Here is a 21,415-nt window from a genome sequence, read left to right on the forward strand (position 1 = left end):
GTACTAATATACTTAATTTTGTTTCTATTCAAGTCTTTCAGATAACCTCATTCTTCTTGGTGTACATTTCTTTCTGTATAAAACCTTCCAGATGTGTTTCACTTGAAGATTTTCTTAGTGCATCCCTTCTTTATTTTTCCTTTTGTGTAAAGAAGACTGATGAAAACATTCAATGAAATTATTCCCATTTATTTCCAAAACTGCATGAATACCCCTTTCCCTCTGTGAACCTACAAAAGTGGACCTTTGGCAATAATTTCTTCCCAAAAATCAATATGATTAGTCTGGAGGAAATTAGGTATTGACTAAAGTGCAAAAGCTGCTGCCTCCATGAAAAGACATTGCTGGCCTTGATATATGCATGACACATCACTTATTCTCCTCCCATATTCAGTCAGATAATTCTTTATTTTGGATCTCAAAGACTGTTTACTGTGAGGCAGTTTAACTAAAACCAATTTGTTAAAATACATTTTCTTCCTAAAATATTGAATACTGAAAAATATTATGCATTATTTAAATTTAATTTCTACTATTTTTCAACTAAATTTGTGAGACCACTGCAATTTTTTTGTTTTCCTTTTAAACTTAATTGTATCCTGGAAAATGCCACTTTGCAGAAGCACCATTTCTTCAATTTAAGTTTCACAGTCACCCTTTTTTAAATTTTATTATTTTCTCTTCTGCATGGCAATTTTGTTTGTGACAACTATAATTATATATACATTTGAATAAAATTGAAACACTGGGGAAAAAAGATGAGTTACCTTTGTACTTTTTATTTCAGAGATTTGTATGACACCTCCTTCCTACAGCCAACATACCACAAGGCAGTAATTTCTCTGTCTTTCTTCCCATCTGCTTTTAGTGAAATATTTATTATGAACTAACATCTCTTTTGATACAAGCACAGAGATTCATGAAAAGTCTTGTTTTAGCCACCTGAATGCCAAAATTATGTTTTCAGTTCCAAATGTTATAATATTAAGTAGAATTGCCTTTCCAGGATTTTTCTGAGGTTTTTCAGGATTATGAAGATGCCCAAAAATAGTTAGTAGTTTTATTTTGTAAACAATAAACAATTTCTTCTTTTGCCAGAAAAAATAGGAAGAAACATGATAAAATGAAATTATTTTCAAAAGCCATTCTGAGGGTCTCTATCTGCAGGTAAAAATAAAAGACCAAAACAAAAACTCACCTGATCTTGTTTAGCCAATATAGTCATAGTACTAAATTAGTTCAGATTCTTATATTAATTATTTTAATTATTAATTCAATTTAATTTAAAACTAATTATAAATATAATTAATTTTATATTTTAAAATAAATGTAAAATTTATTTGTATTTATTTTTTAGCAAATCAGAATTTGCTGATTTGCTAGCACAGCACTCAGGATGTCAACAGCAGTATACATGGTGTATAGTTAAACAGTTCATTAAATCTATGTATTTGTCTCCTTTTGAAAGTTCTATTGTTCTCTGAAAACAGAGACCATATATGACAGTGTCTCTGCTTTCTCTCCTGTGAAAAGTCCTTTAAAATTAAATGCTTAATATAAAAGTGAAAAAAGGCTAATTATACTAAAAATATTTCTGGGTAAATTAATTTCTTTATAAAGAAAAAAAAAACTAAAACTAAGAAATTTCCACCTAAATTTAAAAAAAGAAAAAGAATACACAGGCTTCTATTTACTTCTTCCTTAAATCAGCTGTAAATAAATGTTGACCATTTTATGGTCACTGAAGAGAATAAAACAGTTTTCAACCTTCTAATTATTGTTAAACTATAAAATGCTATTCTCATATCATTGGGTTATCAAGCAACAAGCCACTAATAAAGTTTAATTTATAATTAATGTTCTGCTGTCAGGCTAAATGGAAATGGTTCATCCCATCAATTTGCTGGTTCAAGAGTGCTGTTAAACTACAGTGCTATCATCAGGAATTTTTTATTCCCCCTGGACAAATTTTCATTGACAGAGTAAGTTAGGTGTAAATTTTTCCCATTGCAGTCTTGTGTTCTAGTATTCAGAATGGTACCCATGTTAGAGGGAAAGTTGAAAACTTATATATACTGCAAGGTTCTCTTTTCCTTTCGTATGCTTGTGGGTATGATAGTAGCAGAGAGAGGATATTCACAACACCTATTTCAGTGTGTTGCCTAAATCAGAGTCTCAGTCTTCCTAAATTTCCTCTTCAGCAGTCATTGTGGCTAACATAGGTAAGAAGTACTACCAAAAGAAATAAGTTAAGAAAAGAGATCAAACAAAACATATGGGAAAATTAGGTTATAAGAACAAGCACTGTAAGCAAGGGAGGCTATTAGTTGACAGCCATGGATGCCCAGGAAACTCGTGCTAGATCAGCAGCTAGGGCACTGGGAAAAGCAAGCTCAGGGTAAGACCACTCATATAATCTACCTGCAGGTATTCAGGACCTGGTTTAACTCTTCTAGAAAAGGTGAATTCTTCCTTTCATCAGTAATCACATGAAGTATCTGCAAAAAAATAGGACATTCTGTGAATCTATCAAACACATAGAATAAAAAATTAAAATAATTGTATTTTTTTGGGGGGAGGAAACAGCTGAAAATAACAAACATCTTAGAAGTTCAGTAAGACTTGAATAATGAGGTTTTCCTTTTTTTGTGGAAACCCTAGTGGTTTCATATAGAAAAATTTACAATTTTCTTTAAAATAAAAAGGCACAGTGTTTTTGGGGTGGTTTTTTTGTTTGTTTGTTTGTTTTTTTTTTTTTTTTTTTTTTTTGTTAGCTTGGAAGCTGCTTCACTAGGAATGCAGTACCTCTGATAACAAACACCTAATAAGGATAATGGAAAATTTTGTAATAAACTACAGCGTATTTACTGATAATGCGGGTGCTTTTTAAGAGTGGTATGTTAAACACTATCCAAAAGCTTATATCAATGACAAATTAATTCATTGTTCTCTATATTTCTTAGCAGATTTTTGCAATATTATCCACAACTTTCCCTAAGTTATTCAGGAGTTTATAATGACGTTGTTTGATTAATGCTCACTGAAAGTAAAATCCCACGCATTTGCATTTTCCTTGTTTCCTTCTTTTTCCTTAATCTTGTTTAGGGTTTTTTCAGGGGGAAGTGGGTGGGGGGAGGAGTGTTTATGTGATGAAATCAGTCAGCTGCATCATGTGTCCTGGTGCAACCCCATTATGACAATGAAGACCCACAAAGCTGCTCGCTTACTCCCAAAACCCAGCAGGGCAGGGGAAGTGAAGTGCAAGGGAACAAGTGAGAAAACTCATAGGTGAAGACAAGAACAGTTTAATAATTGCAACCAAATAAAAGGAGGAAGGAAATTAAAAAGGGAAGAGAAATAAAACCCATGAGAGATAAGTAATGCAAATGAAAACAGTTCCTCTGCCCCAAATGACTGAAGCCCAGCCAGGCCCTGAGCAGCTCCTCCCCAGCCAACCTTGGCCCACCTTTGTGCTGAACATGAAAGCAGAGTATGGGCTCTGCCTTGTGTCACTTGGGGTCAGCTGTGACCCCCTTGTACCCCCCTAACTGGGTGAGGTGAGAGGCAGAAAAGGCCAAAACGTTGTGCAAGCACTGAATAGCAATTACTGAAACATCCCGGAGTTATCAACGGCGTTTCAGCACAAATCCAACCACAGCTTCATTCCAAGTGCTGGGCAGAACAGTAACTCTATCCCAGCCTGAATCAGCACGTATTCTGAGACTGAAATACTTAGAATTGTGAACACAAATTCATGAACATACTACTTAAAATTAAAAGGCTTGCAGTTTGGAGAAAATTAACTCTTATTTATATAACAGTCCAGAAATACACTGAATATTATTTCAGATAGACGAAGCAATTTCTTAATGACATATGGTCCTAACACTTTGTAAAACAGTGGAAAACATACAGCTACCCTGTGAGACAGAGTATTTTAACTCTTTTAGTGATTAATTTTATTTGTTTTACACAAATATTGATATAATTCAGGAAGAAAGAGGAAGTAATACTAGGCCATGAAGTTTGTGTAGTATTCACAAGCCAGAGTTATTTACTTTTCACCACCCCTTGACAGAAAAAGTGGAATCCACAACTGTGAATTTAAAGATGAGACATCTCAATATCACTGAAATGAGGTATTTGAAGTCTAGTTCCAGAAAGAAAATATTCTGCAGGAATGAATCATCATCTGCAAAATCTGATTTCATTCAACATTCCCCTTTTGAGAAAGCTTTAGTAGTTTTTATTGTGTTCTTTACTCGCACTATAACTGCTGACTCTGAAGTGAAAATTCAAACTCAGTGTATCATGTTGCTTATATATATATATATATATATATATATATATATATATATATATATAAACTCAACTGACTTTTACTAAAATACTTAGAGAGTTAAACTCATTATTGAAGTTTATCCATAAGAAGTACATAGTAAAGATCCAGACAACCTAGTAGTCACTGTATAACCATAACCTTTTGATTCAATTTAGACTAGAGGAAGTTATTCTTCAGCTTAAAACTTTAGTTGAGAATCAGTGAGCTGGAGACCCATATTGTGGAAGGAAACTGATGTATCCTGACTCTGAATCTGCTCTTAGATGCTTTAATGGATATACCATTCACTGTAGGAAGAGATACATTTCAAATGTTCATTGAATTTTTTCATACAGAACTGACTTGAGTTTTCATGTCAATTTGTGTCTCACAATATAAGAAGGCTTATGAAAAATCAGAAAATCTTAAGCTTACCCATTACATGTCTGGGTTTGGTTTTATTTCCCCTATTATTAGATGTATATTCTCTACCTCTGAAGAAAATGTGCTGTGATGAGAAAGATTGTTTTGTCACTGAAAGATCAATAATGTGCTTGGATTTTAGATCAGTTCTTCATTCTGTTTCAAAGTGACTACATTTATACATAATGCAGAATGATGACCTTTTGCTAAGTAAATATGAGGCTCTTCTATTTTTCTCCAGAGTTTTTAAACAAATATTTGTGATATTGGTTATTTTGATTTGCTTATTTATATGATCTTGTCTGGGTCACCCTGTATTTATTTTTGAGAACTGAGTGTTTACTAGGAAATGTAGATATTTCTCTGATAAATATAGTTCTTTTCAACACATTTCACATAATAAGCATTGTTACTTAGGTTGCCTTACATTTTTTCCCCCCACCTCAGATAAAACAGATGTCAAAGGGGTTCTGTATGTTTAACTTTTACCATTTAATCCTAAAATAAACATCTATAATCATAGTGCCTAGAGCTTCAAAGACACCAAACAAGAATTTATTTAAAATACACACACACACACTTTACAATGGAAAGCACCGCTTAGAACTAAGATGTTTTAAACTATCTGCATTCCCCTTAAAATGTAAATTTGAAAAAAAACAGGGATTAATTATTCTTTTTTTAGTAAATATATCTTTCTTTCCTGTTTTATGTACATCAAAATGTTGTATTCCTAATTTTTTTTTTCAACAAATTAAATCATGGTTTGCTCAGAGAATTTTTTGCTTAATGTATTTTATTCTCTTGGTTTTGTTAAAATACAGAGGCCATAAACTAGTCTTTTACTGACTTGAATCAAGGAGAGTTAGGAACTTGCAGCATAGAATCATAGAATCATTTCATTTGGAAAGAAGCTTAAGATCATTGGGTGCAACTGCCAGCCTAACCCTACCGAGACCCCCACTAACCCATGTGCCCAGGTGTCACATCTAGACATGTCTGCTTGTCTATTTCCCTTAGTTCTCTGAAACTACAGTCTAGAGGTCTGTATTCCTTTGAAGTATTTCTTCATTTCCGTCTTGTGGAAGGACCTAAATTTTCTGAATCATTTAAAAAATGTCTTCTGTACATCCTTCTAAAATGTGCGTCCTTCTAAAAATGTGTGTCCTTCTAAAAGACGGAAATCAAGAAATACTTCAAAGGAACACAGACTTCTTAACAACAAAACCCTTTAAAATTAACTGTCTTAATTTGATTTAGTGAAATAGACACACCAGAAGTTGGTATCTGAAGGTCCATCCAATTCTATATACTACTACTGGCATATTACATAAACCACCAAAAAGTTCTAGGGAAAACAGATTTTTTTGGAGCTGAGACTCTGCCTGATCCTTAGCCTAAAAATACATGTTTTGATATTATGAAGGAATTCCCTCAGTATTAAGTCAATTTAAAAATCCATAGTACATTTTTGACTGTAGCCAATAGTTGATTTTTAGAGAAAGAAGGATGAGTAAGAACAGTGTAGAATGACCTAAAGATATCAGCAAGCTTTAATTCCTTCCAGGCTTTTAGCATTAATGTAGTATTTATCTCTCCAAATTCAGATAGTCAATCTTTTGATTTTGTATAGTCCTTTCTTATAAATATGAAGGACTGTATTCATGTGACAGATTTTTTCTGTCCTTTTAAAGGCTGAAGTTTTGCCAGCTTTCTCTTCTATGCTGAAGGACCGGGCTTGCTTTATTTATTTCAGAAGGAAATATTTGTTAGAAATACGCTTCTGTTTCCATTTGCTAATTTTGACCTTGACTGCACTTTGAAAAAATACTGTCTCTAGTTCAACAGCTGTGTATCTGCTGTATGTCCTTTCTGTATTCATGAAAGGACATAGTGAGTTCAAGCATAGACATGGTCCAGAAATTTTCATGACAAAAGGATAAAATACCGCTCAGTTCAGTAGTTATAGTTGTAAAGACTCAGATTATCAATGCTTTAATTATCTGGAATGAGCCTGTCTTCTCTTGAAATGTGATACTAGGAATTGTATATGTTGTGTTTATATTTTTTTTGTTACAGAAATTGTAATCCCCTTGCAACCATTAATGTTACAGTCCTCAAAACACCCAGAAAAGGTTGAGAAATATTGTCATATTGGACAAATAGTAAAGCTCACACACAGAAAAAGTAAATCTTTTAGAAATATTTAGGTATGCAAAAAGTGTAAAATAGCACTAAGTACTCTATAAGAGCACAATGTTTTGTCTGACAGGGTTTTGAAAATTAGCAGGGACTAAGGCAAGTACAGTATGCTGAGAGTGCATAAACTTGAAGTGCCTATTTTGTTAGAGGCAACTGAATTACTGATTGAGTTTTTTCATCTGTTTGTTTGTTTGAAGACCAGGAACAGGAGAGGAGGAGAGAGCTTATATTCACTTCTTCTGTGGCCACATGAGTCAGCAGCTCTGGCCCTCCTTTTTGGCTGGGCCTTGTTCGTCTGCAGGAACATATTCTAGCTACTAGACTACTGAGCCAGGGAGTGCAAGGCAGCACTGTGATCTGTACACTAATCCAGGCTTCGTATGGAGCCTTGGATAAAAGCAGGAATTATTTAAAATGAGCAGCTATGTTTTGACTCTTCTAACAAAATGGAAAAAATATTAAATTCTGTAGGTACTTGTTGTCCTCTTTCTCCCCACAAGGCACTTACCCCAGCTGAAAAGCAGCCCAATCTTTACAATGGGGAATGGGAGCACCCCTCTATGCCCCTTCTGCCAAAGTAGCAGCAGCATCTCCAGGGCCTTCACTGCAACAAGGCAAGTGCAGACGTAAAATACCTTCTGACTCTGAGTACCTAAATGCATTTGAATAACCCTCTGGGTCTCAGATACCTATCTTGTACTGCAGATACCTAAGTGCATTTTTGGATCTCACTACTAGTATTTATTGATTTCAACAGTACTTTAATGCTCTGTTGCTTTTGAAATTCTATTCATCTTCTATCTGTATTTTTAGAGAGCTATTGCTTTTAAAACCCATCACACAGCAAAAAAGTCTGAACCTGGATTAGCTGAATCACAGGATGGCCAATCTAATCAATGATGCGGACTTCCTCACTAATCTGCATCTTCTAATGTTCATACAGTTAAATAATAAAAGTCTATTCCAATAGCCTGAGTAAGTCCGTATACCTAATTTAATAAATTCAGTGAACCAAAATGTCAGTTGATGAAAATAACTATTTTGCACTATATATGCCATTTTTATTTCCAGATATTTTAATTTCTTTTTGATGTATACATTTTTTCTTTTTACTTTTTTCCTCAATGGGACAGTTAGACTTAATTTAGAATTTGCGGAAATACAGCCATTGCCTATTCACTGAGTTTTATGTTAGCACAAAAGCACTGATCCTTTTAGGATTAAAAATGTATTAAAAAAATTAAGTAATATATGTTGGAGTAAAAACCTTTTATGGTTAAAATTTTATTTTTCACTGTAGAGGTACTAATAACAACAGCAACAACACGGGGAGATTTTTTGTCAAAAAAAAAAAAAAAGACATTTTAATCATGTTGAGGTAACATGAAATGTCCATTCTTATTTATGATGGTTATTTTGCCCAGAAAAAAAATCCCAAAACTTGCAGAAATTCCATAATACCTTCCTATAAGGATTTCCTATATGGAAAATCCTTTTTTATAAGGATGATTTCAGCTACACTGCATTTCATAAAAGAGCAAACAGGAAAATATTTATCCACAAACATACAAGAACATTATATACAGTATGTAATCTTGGAACCACTGTGTTACATTAAAGTTGAAAAGAGTTAAAAAAGAATTGCAAAAGCCAAAATGGTCCAAGAAAAGAGAAAAAACTCAAAGTTTTATTAGCCTAACCGCACATTTCTCATGGAAACTGGGGTTTTTTGCACCTATTTTCTAATAGTAAGAGAAATAAAAGTATGAAAGGAGAAAGGGAAGAATGAGAGGTTGAAAGAGGGGGAGAGATGTAGGAGAGAAAATCACCAGTCCTGGTTCCAGAGCACCTGGGCTTTGTGGGGGTACCTTATTACAGGTACGTTTACCCCACCCTCAGCTTAGGTTTCTCACTGTTCATGTAAATGAGTTAGCGTGTGCAGTCTCTTTTTCTGGACCTTTCTGGAAATAGGCTGGGGGGATTTGAGGGTCTCTTGTTGGTCTTGCTCCCCCTCTATGGGTCTTGACCCCTTGATCCCATTCCTGCACTTCACTCTTCTGTGTCAGGCAGTCTCCATCGGTCAGAACAGGGGAGTTTGCCTCAGAAAAATGTTGCCTTGCCTCCCCTTTCCAGCCACATCCTGCTCTAACCTTCCCACTGGAATGGCCCTCATCATTCCAGGCACAGCAGCACACGAATTCTTTACTGTCCAGGTTTACTACAGCTGCCCAGAGAAGCTGTGGATGCCCCATCCAGGGAAGTGTTCCAGGCCAGGCTGGATGGGGCTCAGAGCATCCTGGTTTAGTGGAAATTGTCCCTGCCCATGGGAAGGAGGTTGATACTCAATGATCTCTAAGGTCCTTACTAACCCAAACCATTCTATGATTTTCTGTGAATGTTTTAAAAGCTATTAAGGCAGATATCTTTAGTGGTTTGTAAAGATTCATAAAGGAGAAATGACTGAGACCTCAGGAGTGACATTCACATAAGACACATCAATTATAGATTTCTTGTCAAGCAGTATTATGGTATGTTTAACCACAATATAAAAGGGGCAGATTGAACAAAGAAGAAAATAAAGTGTTCTACTGGACAAGGGGCAGCATAAGAGACGGCAAAACCTTATTGAGTCAATAATAGCTGCGTTATATTTTCCTTGCTCTACAAAATAACACATACTATCTTTTTTAAGGTAGTATGTGTTATTTTTATCTGTCTCTTTTTTGAGACAGATAGTGAGAAAAGTGAAAAACTACTTAGCCATTTCAAATAATAAAGGCAAAAGTAAAGAATCATTTGACAAAAATGTTCTTTTACTACTCTTACTTGTATCTAGGTCAAGCAACTGGCATATCAGCATAAGTAGTACCTTATGTCTTTTTTAGCAAAGCAGATATATACAAACCAATGCACACTTTGGCTTATAACAAGGTAGAAGATCTGTATAGATATTCATTCTGTCCATTCTGCATCTCCATCTTTAATTTCTGCCTTTTTTTTTCCCCAAGGTCTGGTTTGCTGCAAGATATTTCTGGGGAAGGAATTAAAATATAAACAATTTTTCTCCTTGTCTGTGACATAGCCTCTCAAACTGACAAAAGCTAACAAGTTTATCTGTGGGAAAAGAACACTCTTCATAAAAATTACAATTTGTGCCTGCAGGTCAGAGGGAGCCTTTGTCTCCCTGTACAAAATACAAAGATGACACAATGACATTTATCTCCACGGGGCTTCTCTAACAATATTTCTAATGGAGAACAATATATTATACATCTCTAACAAAACACTAAACTGACTGCAGGTCTCAGAAAATGTTTTTTTAAAAGTGTGAAACATTGCACAATACACTACAGACATTGAAACTACCCACATTAAGTTTTTGTTCAATTAAATTAGAATAGATTAGATGTCACTCATGAATTTTCTTCTGCTCTTCTACAGTAATTCATTTAATTGGCCTCAATGATCAACTCTGGGGTTTCTCATCTCCAGTGAATTTGTTCTGCCCAGGAGCAGAGTTTGCAAGAGATATATCAATTCTGAACACTTGTCTTCAGTTCACTCCAGGTTCTCAAGTAATTACATGACTAGACATTCATTTCACCAAAAGTAACCCCATCATCCTGACAATTTAAAAAATATTACCCCTTTAAAGTTCCTAATTAATTTCTACCTATTCAGCAAGATCAGTCTTTATTTCACATCAGATTATTTTCCATCAGTTAATGCCCACAGTTAAAAGAATATAACCAGCTACAATATTGCATTTATCACGTGACATTTCCATTTGAATACGTAGATATACAGAGTTAACAGCAATAGTATATGACAATATTGCTAGAAGTATGGATCAGTACACAAGCATCACACTGGGTTTTTTGGTGGGTTTTCTTTCTAAAATACTGTTTAAAGCAGAGTAGGATGGGCAGTAGGAAACTTTCAGAAGAGGGAGAAAAAGGAAGAAAATCATGCCTCTCTAAAGCTAGACCCAGAGAGGCTAAAAAGCACAGATGGATTTCTATCTCTTTCCATTATATTCCTACCTGACCTCTTAGACTGGTCACAAAGGAGAAATGTTAATTATAGAACACTTACCTGCATTTTATAGGAAGGATTGATTGAACTATTTCTTTTTTTTTTTTTTTTTTTTTTGTGAAAATATGAAGTCCAGATTTTCTTTTTATTATATAATTTTGAGACTGTTTAGGATAATAGTAAACATGGACCTTTATACCCAGAGCCAGTAAACAGAGCTAAGAAATCTGACAGGAAGGTCAAAGGAATTTTTTTATTTGGGAGTTTCTGTTCTCAGTAAGGACTTTAGACTCTGACATCTGTCAAAGGTGCAACACAGCAAGATGCAAGCAATCAAGATTTCTGGCATTTGTTAAGGTATCTTTCTGGTAAAAGTAACATGATGACACATGTGGCTGTGGGCATGTAATCTGAGGAATCTTTAATGCCCTTCTAAACGTTTTTTTTTACATATGCATGTTGTTTTGTTCTCTGTATGAAAATAAGTATAGGAAGCTTTCTTAAGCCTGTGAAAGAAAAGTGTTTCTAAACTTAAAACTTTCCAGTTTATACTAAAACACAATTTGTTTTAGGATTGCTGTCAACAGGAATAGAAAACTCTCCAAGTGAGACCTTTTTTAACATGGATATTGGTCAATTGGTTTAAGAGTTGATGAAATAGAGCAAAACAATTATTAGATATTTGAAAACTTAGGAATCCTGTTTTTCATGTATTGACTGTTACTTCAATTTAAAAAATAGACTTGATTCATTTGTTCCTGATTGAACAAGCTGCCAATGAACCAATCTAGATCTGCACCTGCATTTTCTTAATACCTCTCAAAACAGAGGTTTCACAGCAGTCTGCAGGAATAAAGCATTAATCATTACTTTCCTCACCTAAGCTGTTGCATTGCAGAGCTTCAGCACTTTAATTTATGCCTGAACAGTTGTTCAGAGACAAGCAAAGGATCATCTGGAATGGAGGGAACTAGAAAGGTCCTTCTAGAAAATCCAGACATATTTAACAGGCTGATGATATTTGGATTTAAGTTTGGGAGCTGTGTATCAGGAGAATACTTTGGAAAATCTATTTCAAACCTAGATCTGGTATGGGTCACTTCCAAGCGGTGAGGTTCCTCAGGAATAAACGTCTTCAGTGTGTCTCCATGGGGTCACAAATCCTGTCATCAAACCTGCTTCAGCAAGGGCTTCTCTCTCCACAGGACACAAGTCCTCCCAGGAGCCTATAGTAGGAGTCCTAGTAAAATCTATGTATTGTACAAGTGGCCTTGCCCCAATCCTAGTTATTGTAAATAGGCTGCAGCTGTGATGTCCTTAATTGGGTGGCAGCTGAGGCTAATGAAGATAACTGGGAAAAAAGGGGGTGGGTTGGCCAGTGAGGGAGGGTCTTGGAGGAGCTCTGATGGAGAAGCAGGAACAGCACTTCTGTGAAGAGCTGCTTGTGAGAAAACCACTCAGAAGGTATGGGACTCTAGAAATATGATTGTGACAGTATGGGACTGTAGAAAACAGATAACACTAAGATAACAACAGGAGCCTGCTCCAGTGTGGCCTTCCATGGAGTCACAGCCTTTTTTGGGCATCCATCTGCACCAGTACGGCGTCCTCCACAAATTGCTGGTGGACATCTGCTCCACTGTGGACTTCCATGGGCTGCAGGGGAGCCTCTGATACTTGAAGCATCCCCTTCCCTTCCTTCTTAACTCATCTTGTTTTCTGCAGAGCTGTTTCTTGCATGTTCACACTTTTCTCTCCAGGTTACATTCGTGCAGGAAATTTTCCCCCCTCCTTAACTATGTTATCCCAGAGGCAGTGCTATCCCCACTGATGGCCTTGACCTTGACCAGAAACAGGTCCATCCTGGAGCTGGTTGATGTTGGACATGGGGGAAACTTCTGGCAGCTTCTCAGAAAAGCCATCCTTAGAGCACCCCACATCCAAACCCCTGCCATGGAATCCCAATTAATTCCACACTCTCCTCTGTGGATCACATATGTAAGAATTATCATTAATATACAAATTAATCACACAATCTTCTCAGATTTCATAAACTTCTCTCACATAAAAATAAAATTAAAAAACAGGATCCCCACACCAAAATCACATTAGGAAACCCAAATGAAAGATGACAATTTACACCCATTCCACTCCTTGTCCCAACACCACAACATGACGATTGAAATTTCCACGATAATTCCACTCTTCATTCAGTCCATATTTTGCCCATTACCTCAGGCCCTGCACTTCTCACCAAAAGGATCCGTGGAGGGTTGGTCTTGGCTGGATGATAAAATTATCTGATGCCTGGGCCATCTGCTTCCCCTCCCTCCAAATCTTCTCCTCCTTAAGAGATTAAAATGTATTTGTGGAGGTGTTCCTAAACTAAACAAACAAATTATTTATGTGAGTTTTTAGCTCAAAATTTAGCATCAAAAGCCATCTTGATCTGAAATGCTAATCTGGAATAAAGTATATTTTCTTGTACAGGTTATTAACAAGATGTTGGCAGACTGCTCTTGTACCAGGCTACATTATCTTGGATTTCTTTCCAACTTTTCTCACCCCTCAGACTTTGTGTCAGAGAAGACATAATGTCTTTTGTCCACTGTAAAGCTGAAGTTAAGGCACTTAGCCTGACTCTGAGAACATTGTGGTGCAGCACATGTACAAATGCAATCCTGTGCTGATTGCCACCTAGGTACAGCCATCCTCCTGGGTGTCTGCCTTGTGCAATGGGATGCTGTTATAGCACGCCACTTCAAATAAAAACAGATTAATTATAAGCTACTGACAATGAAAAATTAAGTATGTCTTCCAGAACATGTTATATTAAAATTCAGCTAACAATACCAGAATCCAGATATTTCTGTTAAGATAAAATAATTTAAATTTGGATTAATTTATATTTTTCCTGTACAAAAACTTCAGGTGAATCCCGATGGCTGCATGTATTTAGTGCTTAGTCATTATGGAAAGTTTTTAAGAGTGTTAACATTGTATTGCAGTATTCTGCAGGTTGAATTTTATAAAACCCATAATTCAGGATAAAGTTTTATTCAAAGAGGGGAGCAGAACAAGGCTTTCCTTTCCTGTTCCCATATTTTTTTTCATTTTTCAGTGGTGGAATTACTACCCTTAAATATGACTAGGTTTGGGGAAATTATATGCAAAAAAAAGTTGTTTCTCAGATATATTATTCATATTTCAGAAGAAATGCTTGTCAGTTTCAGAAACCATTTCAACTACTGCAAATTGGTGTTTGGGCAAACTATAAGTCTCATTTTACTGTACTTTGGTGCACGTTTTTCAAGGAATGCAAAATTGGTTCCTACTCGTCTCAGTTGATTGCTGACAGTTCTGAAGGCAAAACATATGCATATATCTAATTCTTCACTTTTTAGAAAATGTCATAATTGTAATTCCAATTTTCTTCTCTAATTAAAAGAGAAAGTTGCTAATTTACTTGGTAATAAATTGAGGATATTTATTACAATTTTATTAACAATGTGATTATATTTGTATGCACATAGATTGCTATTGTGGAATTTAAATATTTTAAATAAAAGGCTTTTATGAATTTTAAAATTAGCTCTGTAAGAAAATAGGAAAAAATATAAAATAAAATATTAAAATATTTTATAAAAAATAAAATATAATCATTATGGACTATGATCTTATTTTGAAGGAATATTTAATTTCATTGAAATGCCATTTATAATAGGGAAAATAAGTACTTTGTGGAATATGTTGAATTTCTTTGTCGGGCTAGACTGTTTTAGAGGTCTTTGTTAGATAATAAAGTCTATTCTTCACATTTTTGTGTAGGATAGATATGTTCATTTTGCCTCAAGTAATATGCATCTCAAAATTATATGTGACGCATTGCCCTGCCTGAATATATAGAAATAGAAGCGTTTTTTTCCTAATTATAGAGAAGCTTAGCAGAAAAGAGGAGGGAAAAAAGCTCTTGGTGGGAAAAATCCACTCCAGAACAACAGCAAAATTTAAAGCTAGGGAGACACTACTCTTCAGCTCTTGGCAATGAGGATTTTATGCTCTGGTCAAAAGAAGTAAGATCAGAAGAGAGCAACCTATTAAGAAAAGAACCCTGCAGTGAGGCAGAAGCTGTCAGCTTCTGAGGCTGACATGGGCGTACTGAGAACCAAGATTTACAATAGATGAGAATTCAGAGCTATCTCGAACACCAGTATATGCCATGTTTGTGCACAGACTGAAGGGAGTGCCAAACATAAGTCAGTTAATAATTGTATTTTTGCTTCAAAACCACCTCCAGCTGCTCTAAATAATTTAGCAAAATGAAACCCACTTTGTTTATATGTAACTGCTCTGTAGTTGCACAATCCTGTTATTTTCCAAGGTTTTAAAATAAAAGTATTCTAGACACCAGGAAAATTATACTATTTCTAATTTTAAAGTTAGCAGTCAAGGTGATTTCAAGGACTTTAACAAGAATGATCTGCTCACAGAGAAACAGAGGTGTAAGTCAGGTGCTTTGATCTGGCACAATGATGGAACTGAGCAACAAAAGCCAAAGCTGACTCAGAGAGCCCTTATTCTGAAAGTTGCACTTCAGAAATGAGATCCTCAACTCAGGTCCTTGACAGTAAGTGTTTTCTTGTAAAGAAAAACACCTTCATTTTCAAAATAATGGAAAATTTAAATTTTGAAAATATATTCTTCTTCTAGATGGCAGAAATCAGGATGAAAGATTATGTGTGTACAAATTATCTTGACCAATCCACCATGTGATCCTCCACTTTTCTCTAAAATAGGACTTGGGGCCAGAAAAAAATTATCTGGAGATAGAAATGTCTAATAAAAATTCTTACAAGATTTAGCAGGATTATTTAATATATATTTATGTAAACAGCATGGTAAAACACAACCATTTGTTATATAAATACTCAGTACATTTCTTCCCACTCTGATGTTTTTTCGCCAGACTTTCTCCACCTTTTCTGCCTTAACATATAAATAATCTCTTTAGATGGATAATCAAACTTTATTCATGCTTGAACATAAGTTTTAACAACAAGAAAGTGATTTATAATAAAAGAAGTTGAAACTAAACGAGTCCCAACAAGTTTATTGTTCATGTGGCCTATGACAGCTGCTACAAAAGATTTGCCTCAACTGTTTTAGCTGGTTTAGCCATTTCAATTTAATTTGATTTAAGAAAAAACCCCAAAGCTCAGGTTCTTGCATTTTCCCAAAGGAATCTACTGGATAGTGTAATGAACTTCAATAGAAAATGGTTTTCAATGGAAAAGATTTATCCCTAGAATTTCCACTTATTTCTCAGAAACAAAAGTTTATTGAAGAGGAGGAATGTGATATTGATATACATGTAAGTTGTGTTGATTTTCTCTTAACAGTCATTTATTCTTTATTCCAATGATCAATGTATTGATAATGAAGATGGAGAAATACAGAACAAATATTTATATTATGTCTATGATGATACATAGACATGTACAAACTACATTTTATGCAGTATTTTATGTTTTGTTTTGCTTTAACAGATCTGTATGCTTTTGATGCACTGCAGTGTATTTGGAGTGCTTGATTTCTCAAGCATTGTGGGTTCCATAATGTAAAAAATTGAAGCTCTAAAACAGAAATAAGAAAGCTGTGTTCTTAATTTTGGACCACTTGAGTGAAGAATCATGAATGTCCTAGACTGATAATTACAGCACTCTTTTATCAATGCAAGCAGGTGAATTCCACCTCTTCTCCATATGTAATTTAGGAGTTTTAGTTTGTGAATTTGAAAGACTTGGAAGCAAATATGTAAATACAGTCCTCCCTTTTTCATCCCCTGTAACCTGTAAATTTGTTTAATTTGAACCCATAATTTGTCCATATCTGACTAGAAAATCCCACACTTTTTATAAAGGAAAAATAGAGGTTGGCGTGTCCTTTCATTGTATCCCCAGTAAAATTCCATTATGTTTCACTTTTCAGTATCATACAGCAAAGTAAAGTGGTCTTGGTGAAAATTACTAAATCTAGTTTTTCCTTAGCACAAATTATTACTTTTTGAGTAAAAATACGGAGGTTGCTTTTCCAACTCCTTGTTAAAATAACATCACCATGTTGTGCGACATACTTTCAGGAAAGAACTGAGTGGCTTGAAGTCTGCATTGATGTTGACAAGATGAAGCCCCTGTTCAGGTGGCTTCTGGTATAGAAACATCTCTAAACTTAGGTTTTTAAATTATCTGTATTCAGATTGGGAGAAAAATAATCAATCTCTAGCCTGATGACAGGGATATTCCTCCACAGGGGAAAAAAAAAAGAAATAATATACTTGAATCTCTTGTGAAATAGGCTTCCTTGCTTTTTGGAAAATGTTTCAACCACAATTTTATGTTGCTAAAAAATTTTCAGAGATTAAACCAAGTATAGCAAAATTCAATGATTTTGAAGCAAGATATTTTCCATGTATACCACAGTACTGGATAATTTTGCCTAAGTTCAGATGTGTTTCTGAAAACGTACAGGCATCCAAATTTAGGCAAGTGGTTCATCTTGGAGGCAATCATTCATTTTAGACTGTTCAATTTCAAGTAGTTCTGTAAAATAGGTTGTTTAATTTTTTTTTTTTAAATGAGATCTACATATCTTGACCTTCCTAAATGCCTAAATATGTAACTTGGGTTAGTCTAAAGTAGTTTAGATAGTTTTTTGCATTTAGTCTGCACCTTGAAACATTTCCACATAAGGGTTCCAAAAGCTTAAGCAAGTCAGTCTTTCAGAACACAGTATAATTGCATAGGACTTTAGGAAGTGACACTCTTATTTCAATAGTCGAACATCTCATTCATTGAATACTGAGACTGTGAAGAGAAAAGGAATTTTTGCCACCAAACTTGAAATTGCTTTGACAGCGTTACATATTGGAAATAAAAGTTTTGCATTCTCCTTTACTTATAATGGAGCATTTAATATCTTGTTTCACTCTAAGCGTGATCATCCTCCCCGTGAAATTGTGAAAATTTTTTATTGACTTCACTTGTTTTACATAAAAAATAAGGAAATATTACTGAACTCTGTAGAATCCTGAGATTTATTTTTATGCAATGTCAAATATATATATTATTTTACATTTTAAAACATGAAGTGTGGTTATTTTCTGATTTTGAATTTGATAATGACAAGCATCAGTTTATTTTTAATTGCATAAAATTTAAATAAAAATCACTGAATTAAATGAGGATGGTCATGTTTAAGACATTGTTAAGGTAAGGGGTATCATGCAGCTGTCAAAATTTACTGTCTTGTAAAGTCAATATTTTGTAAAGCAATCTGTCAGCTTTAAAATGTAATGTAACGAACTTGTGTATCCTTGTATTTCTGTACAGTGTTACAAAAGCTACAACTCAGTGGCCACTTTGAATTTGACAAGAGGCATTAATTTACAGCTCTGCAAAAAGCCACAGTCTCCTCTTGTTTTATGATCACTTCAAATGGACCCTTTGAACCTTTTCTAACATCATACCATCAATTTCAGAACAGAAACTGTATAGACATACTCAGTTATGTTTTTAGAAATGATTTTCTGTATTTTTCTTAAATTGTGGGGGGGAAAAAATCAAATATCAGCAAGAGTCATCTGCAACAGTACAGAAATTAATCTAAAATTCCAATAAACTCTGTTGCCCAAGATGTACAATGATGAAATTATAACAGTGACAATATATACAAAATAAGACTGAGATTTGTTGCTGGAGTCTTAGCTCCCACTTCTGCTATTGACTGAGCTTGACACTTTTTGTGTGCATCATTTTGCAAACAGGAGATGGACTTATGACCGCATCTTTAAAATAGGAACAGCTAAATGAAATGTACTAGGGGACCTGACTTTTCAAAATGAGTTTTAGAATCTGTGTCACTTGTGATAACTGAGCCCCAGCAGGATTAATGGCATTTGCTCTCTTCAAAAATGTATTATGAACATATAACTAGTGTTCGCAATTAACATTTGAACAGAAAATAATATTGAAGATATCAATATTAGAAATATATATATAAATAATAGAAATGCTACTTGGAAATTCTTGACTTGACTCTCAGTTATTTCTTTAGGGTCTGTATACTCCTATGAATGAGCTATAACTTGAATTTGCTGTGTTCTGTCTCATTCTTCTGGTTCTTTTTTTCCTTTTGACAGATAGAGGGATTTCTAGATATGTCTGGATTGCATCTGTCTCTTTTTTTCTATTCTGTGGTCCTCTTTTAATACAAAAATCCTCATTAAATGGTTCAAGTTTAAATGTACAAGAATGACCATAATCATCTTTGATCACCTTTCTGAAATTAGCACTCCGAAGAAATGTGGGGGGAGATTTTTTGCAGGAACAGCACTTTATTCATAAATCCTAACATGCAGATTTATGAACAGCATCTCTTTTCAGATATATTTTTATGTGGTATAAAGATTAGTCTGTTGGAAATTTCCACTGCTGGTTACAGAATACCTATAGCCAAAATAATGGTTCAAAATAGTGGTCTGCTAATTAGAGATGACTGTAAAAAAAAAAATACATTGTATTTTACAGTGGTTTATTTTCCAGTAATAAGAATTTCCTATATCCTTCCTCTGCTTCACACAGAATGTTTCCTAAGTTGGAACTAAGTTGCAAATCTGCAAAAGCCTTTTACTAATTCACTTTCTGCATGCACATGATTAATGGCTGTGTGAATAGGTTGGGAATGACAGTGTTCTGCTTAATGGAGATGAGTAGACATGCACTCTGCACACTTATGATATAATGAGCATTTTGCTGAGTAAGGGTTGAGATTAAATGCTCTGTGTAAAGCTGAAAAGAATAAAAAAGAAATCTGGTTAATTAATAAATTATTTTCCAGGAAACTGCTTAAATAAAAGAATATTGTTCAATACAAAATAATTCTTAATAAAATAATGTTTTAGTCCAGATGATATCAAATCTTGTTTAAATGCTATGGATACAAATGACCTAATAGTTATTTATATCATGAGCATATAAATATGTTACAGCAAGTAACACTATATGTAACTGGACAGCTATACACAAATGCAAACATGTATTTACCTCTTTTAACTCAATTCTATTTGGAATGTAATGTGATACTGTTTGCATCACACTATAAGCAGTAAAACTGCCTCTTTCAAGAACTCATTCCCATAAAATGCCACTTACAACAGATGGAGGTAGAAATAATGCGTTAAATAAGGAATAAATATTTACAGCTCTCAGCATATCATGGGCATTCATTAAAATTCAGCCTGCAGCAGGACTAGAATATATTCTTACTGATGTGGTATTTCACTGTTTGAAGAAACCATGTCTTCTCTGCTGTTACTCTTCTCACTTGGCATATGATGTCAATTTGTTCCATTAATATGAAAAATTACTCGTTTTCTGTCATTTCAGCTGAATATGGATTCTTAATAAGATTGTGAAGCCATAGTAAAGATTTGGAAAATTCTTTAGTCCACCTTTTATAAACACAGAGTATTTTTTTCCTAAAGTTTGGGGTTCTGTAAATATAGGACATTTTGCACAGACTTTTGAAGGACTGAGTTTTAAAGGTAGCAAAAAATGTCTATATTTTCACTAAAAAATCTATTTCAATTATTTAGGGAGACTGTCCAGACTTTGTTTTGACTTCCTTTATATCAATCAGAGTTCACCTTCTGAACAATAAACTATGTTGCGGTGGCTAAATTATCTATTTTAGAGTAAACTTATTTTAAATGCTTGTGATTGTCTCATGAAAGAGAAAAAGTTCTTGGCAGCAGTGCATATGGATCAACTGGAGATGAACCATCAGTGTAATCAACTTCTCTGTTCAAATGTCCAGATCTTCACATGAAGAGAAAGCGATCAAAGAGTCTCCCAATATCTATGCAGAGTATATTAGGGATATGGATTCAGACTTCCCATAGTAGTGCATGATGGGAGATTAGGAGCAACAGGAATTAATTGAGACAGCAGAGGCCCTATCTGAAGTTAAGGAAAACTTTTCCACCATTAAGGACTGGAAGAGGTTGCCCAAAGACGTGGTGATGTCTCTGTCTTTGAAGGTTTTCAAGACCTGACTGAATCCAGTGCTGAGAAACCCAGTCCAATATCACAGATAAAGTTGTTTTCAGCAGGAAGTTGGATCAATAACCTCCTCAGATCCCTTCCAATCTTAAAAAATTCTCTGATTCTAAATTGGGATAAACAGGAGATGAATCTGAAATCTACATCCTGACCTGAACTAAAGTACTAACATAGGTGCATCCCATAGACATATACTGCATACTGAACTAGTGTTAATACAGAAAATAAAGGAAATAATACATCATAAACTCAAGTTCTTTGAAATTGTCAAAAAGCATTCAGATGAAGATGATAATGCTGCAATTGCACTCATGAA

The sequence above is a fragment of the Zonotrichia albicollis genome, chromosome 5 (assembly GCF_047830755.1).
Source record: "Zonotrichia albicollis isolate bZonAlb1 chromosome 5, bZonAlb1.hap1, whole genome shotgun sequence".
Taxonomy (NCBI): domain Eukaryota; kingdom Metazoa; phylum Chordata; class Aves; order Passeriformes; family Passerellidae; genus Zonotrichia; species Zonotrichia albicollis.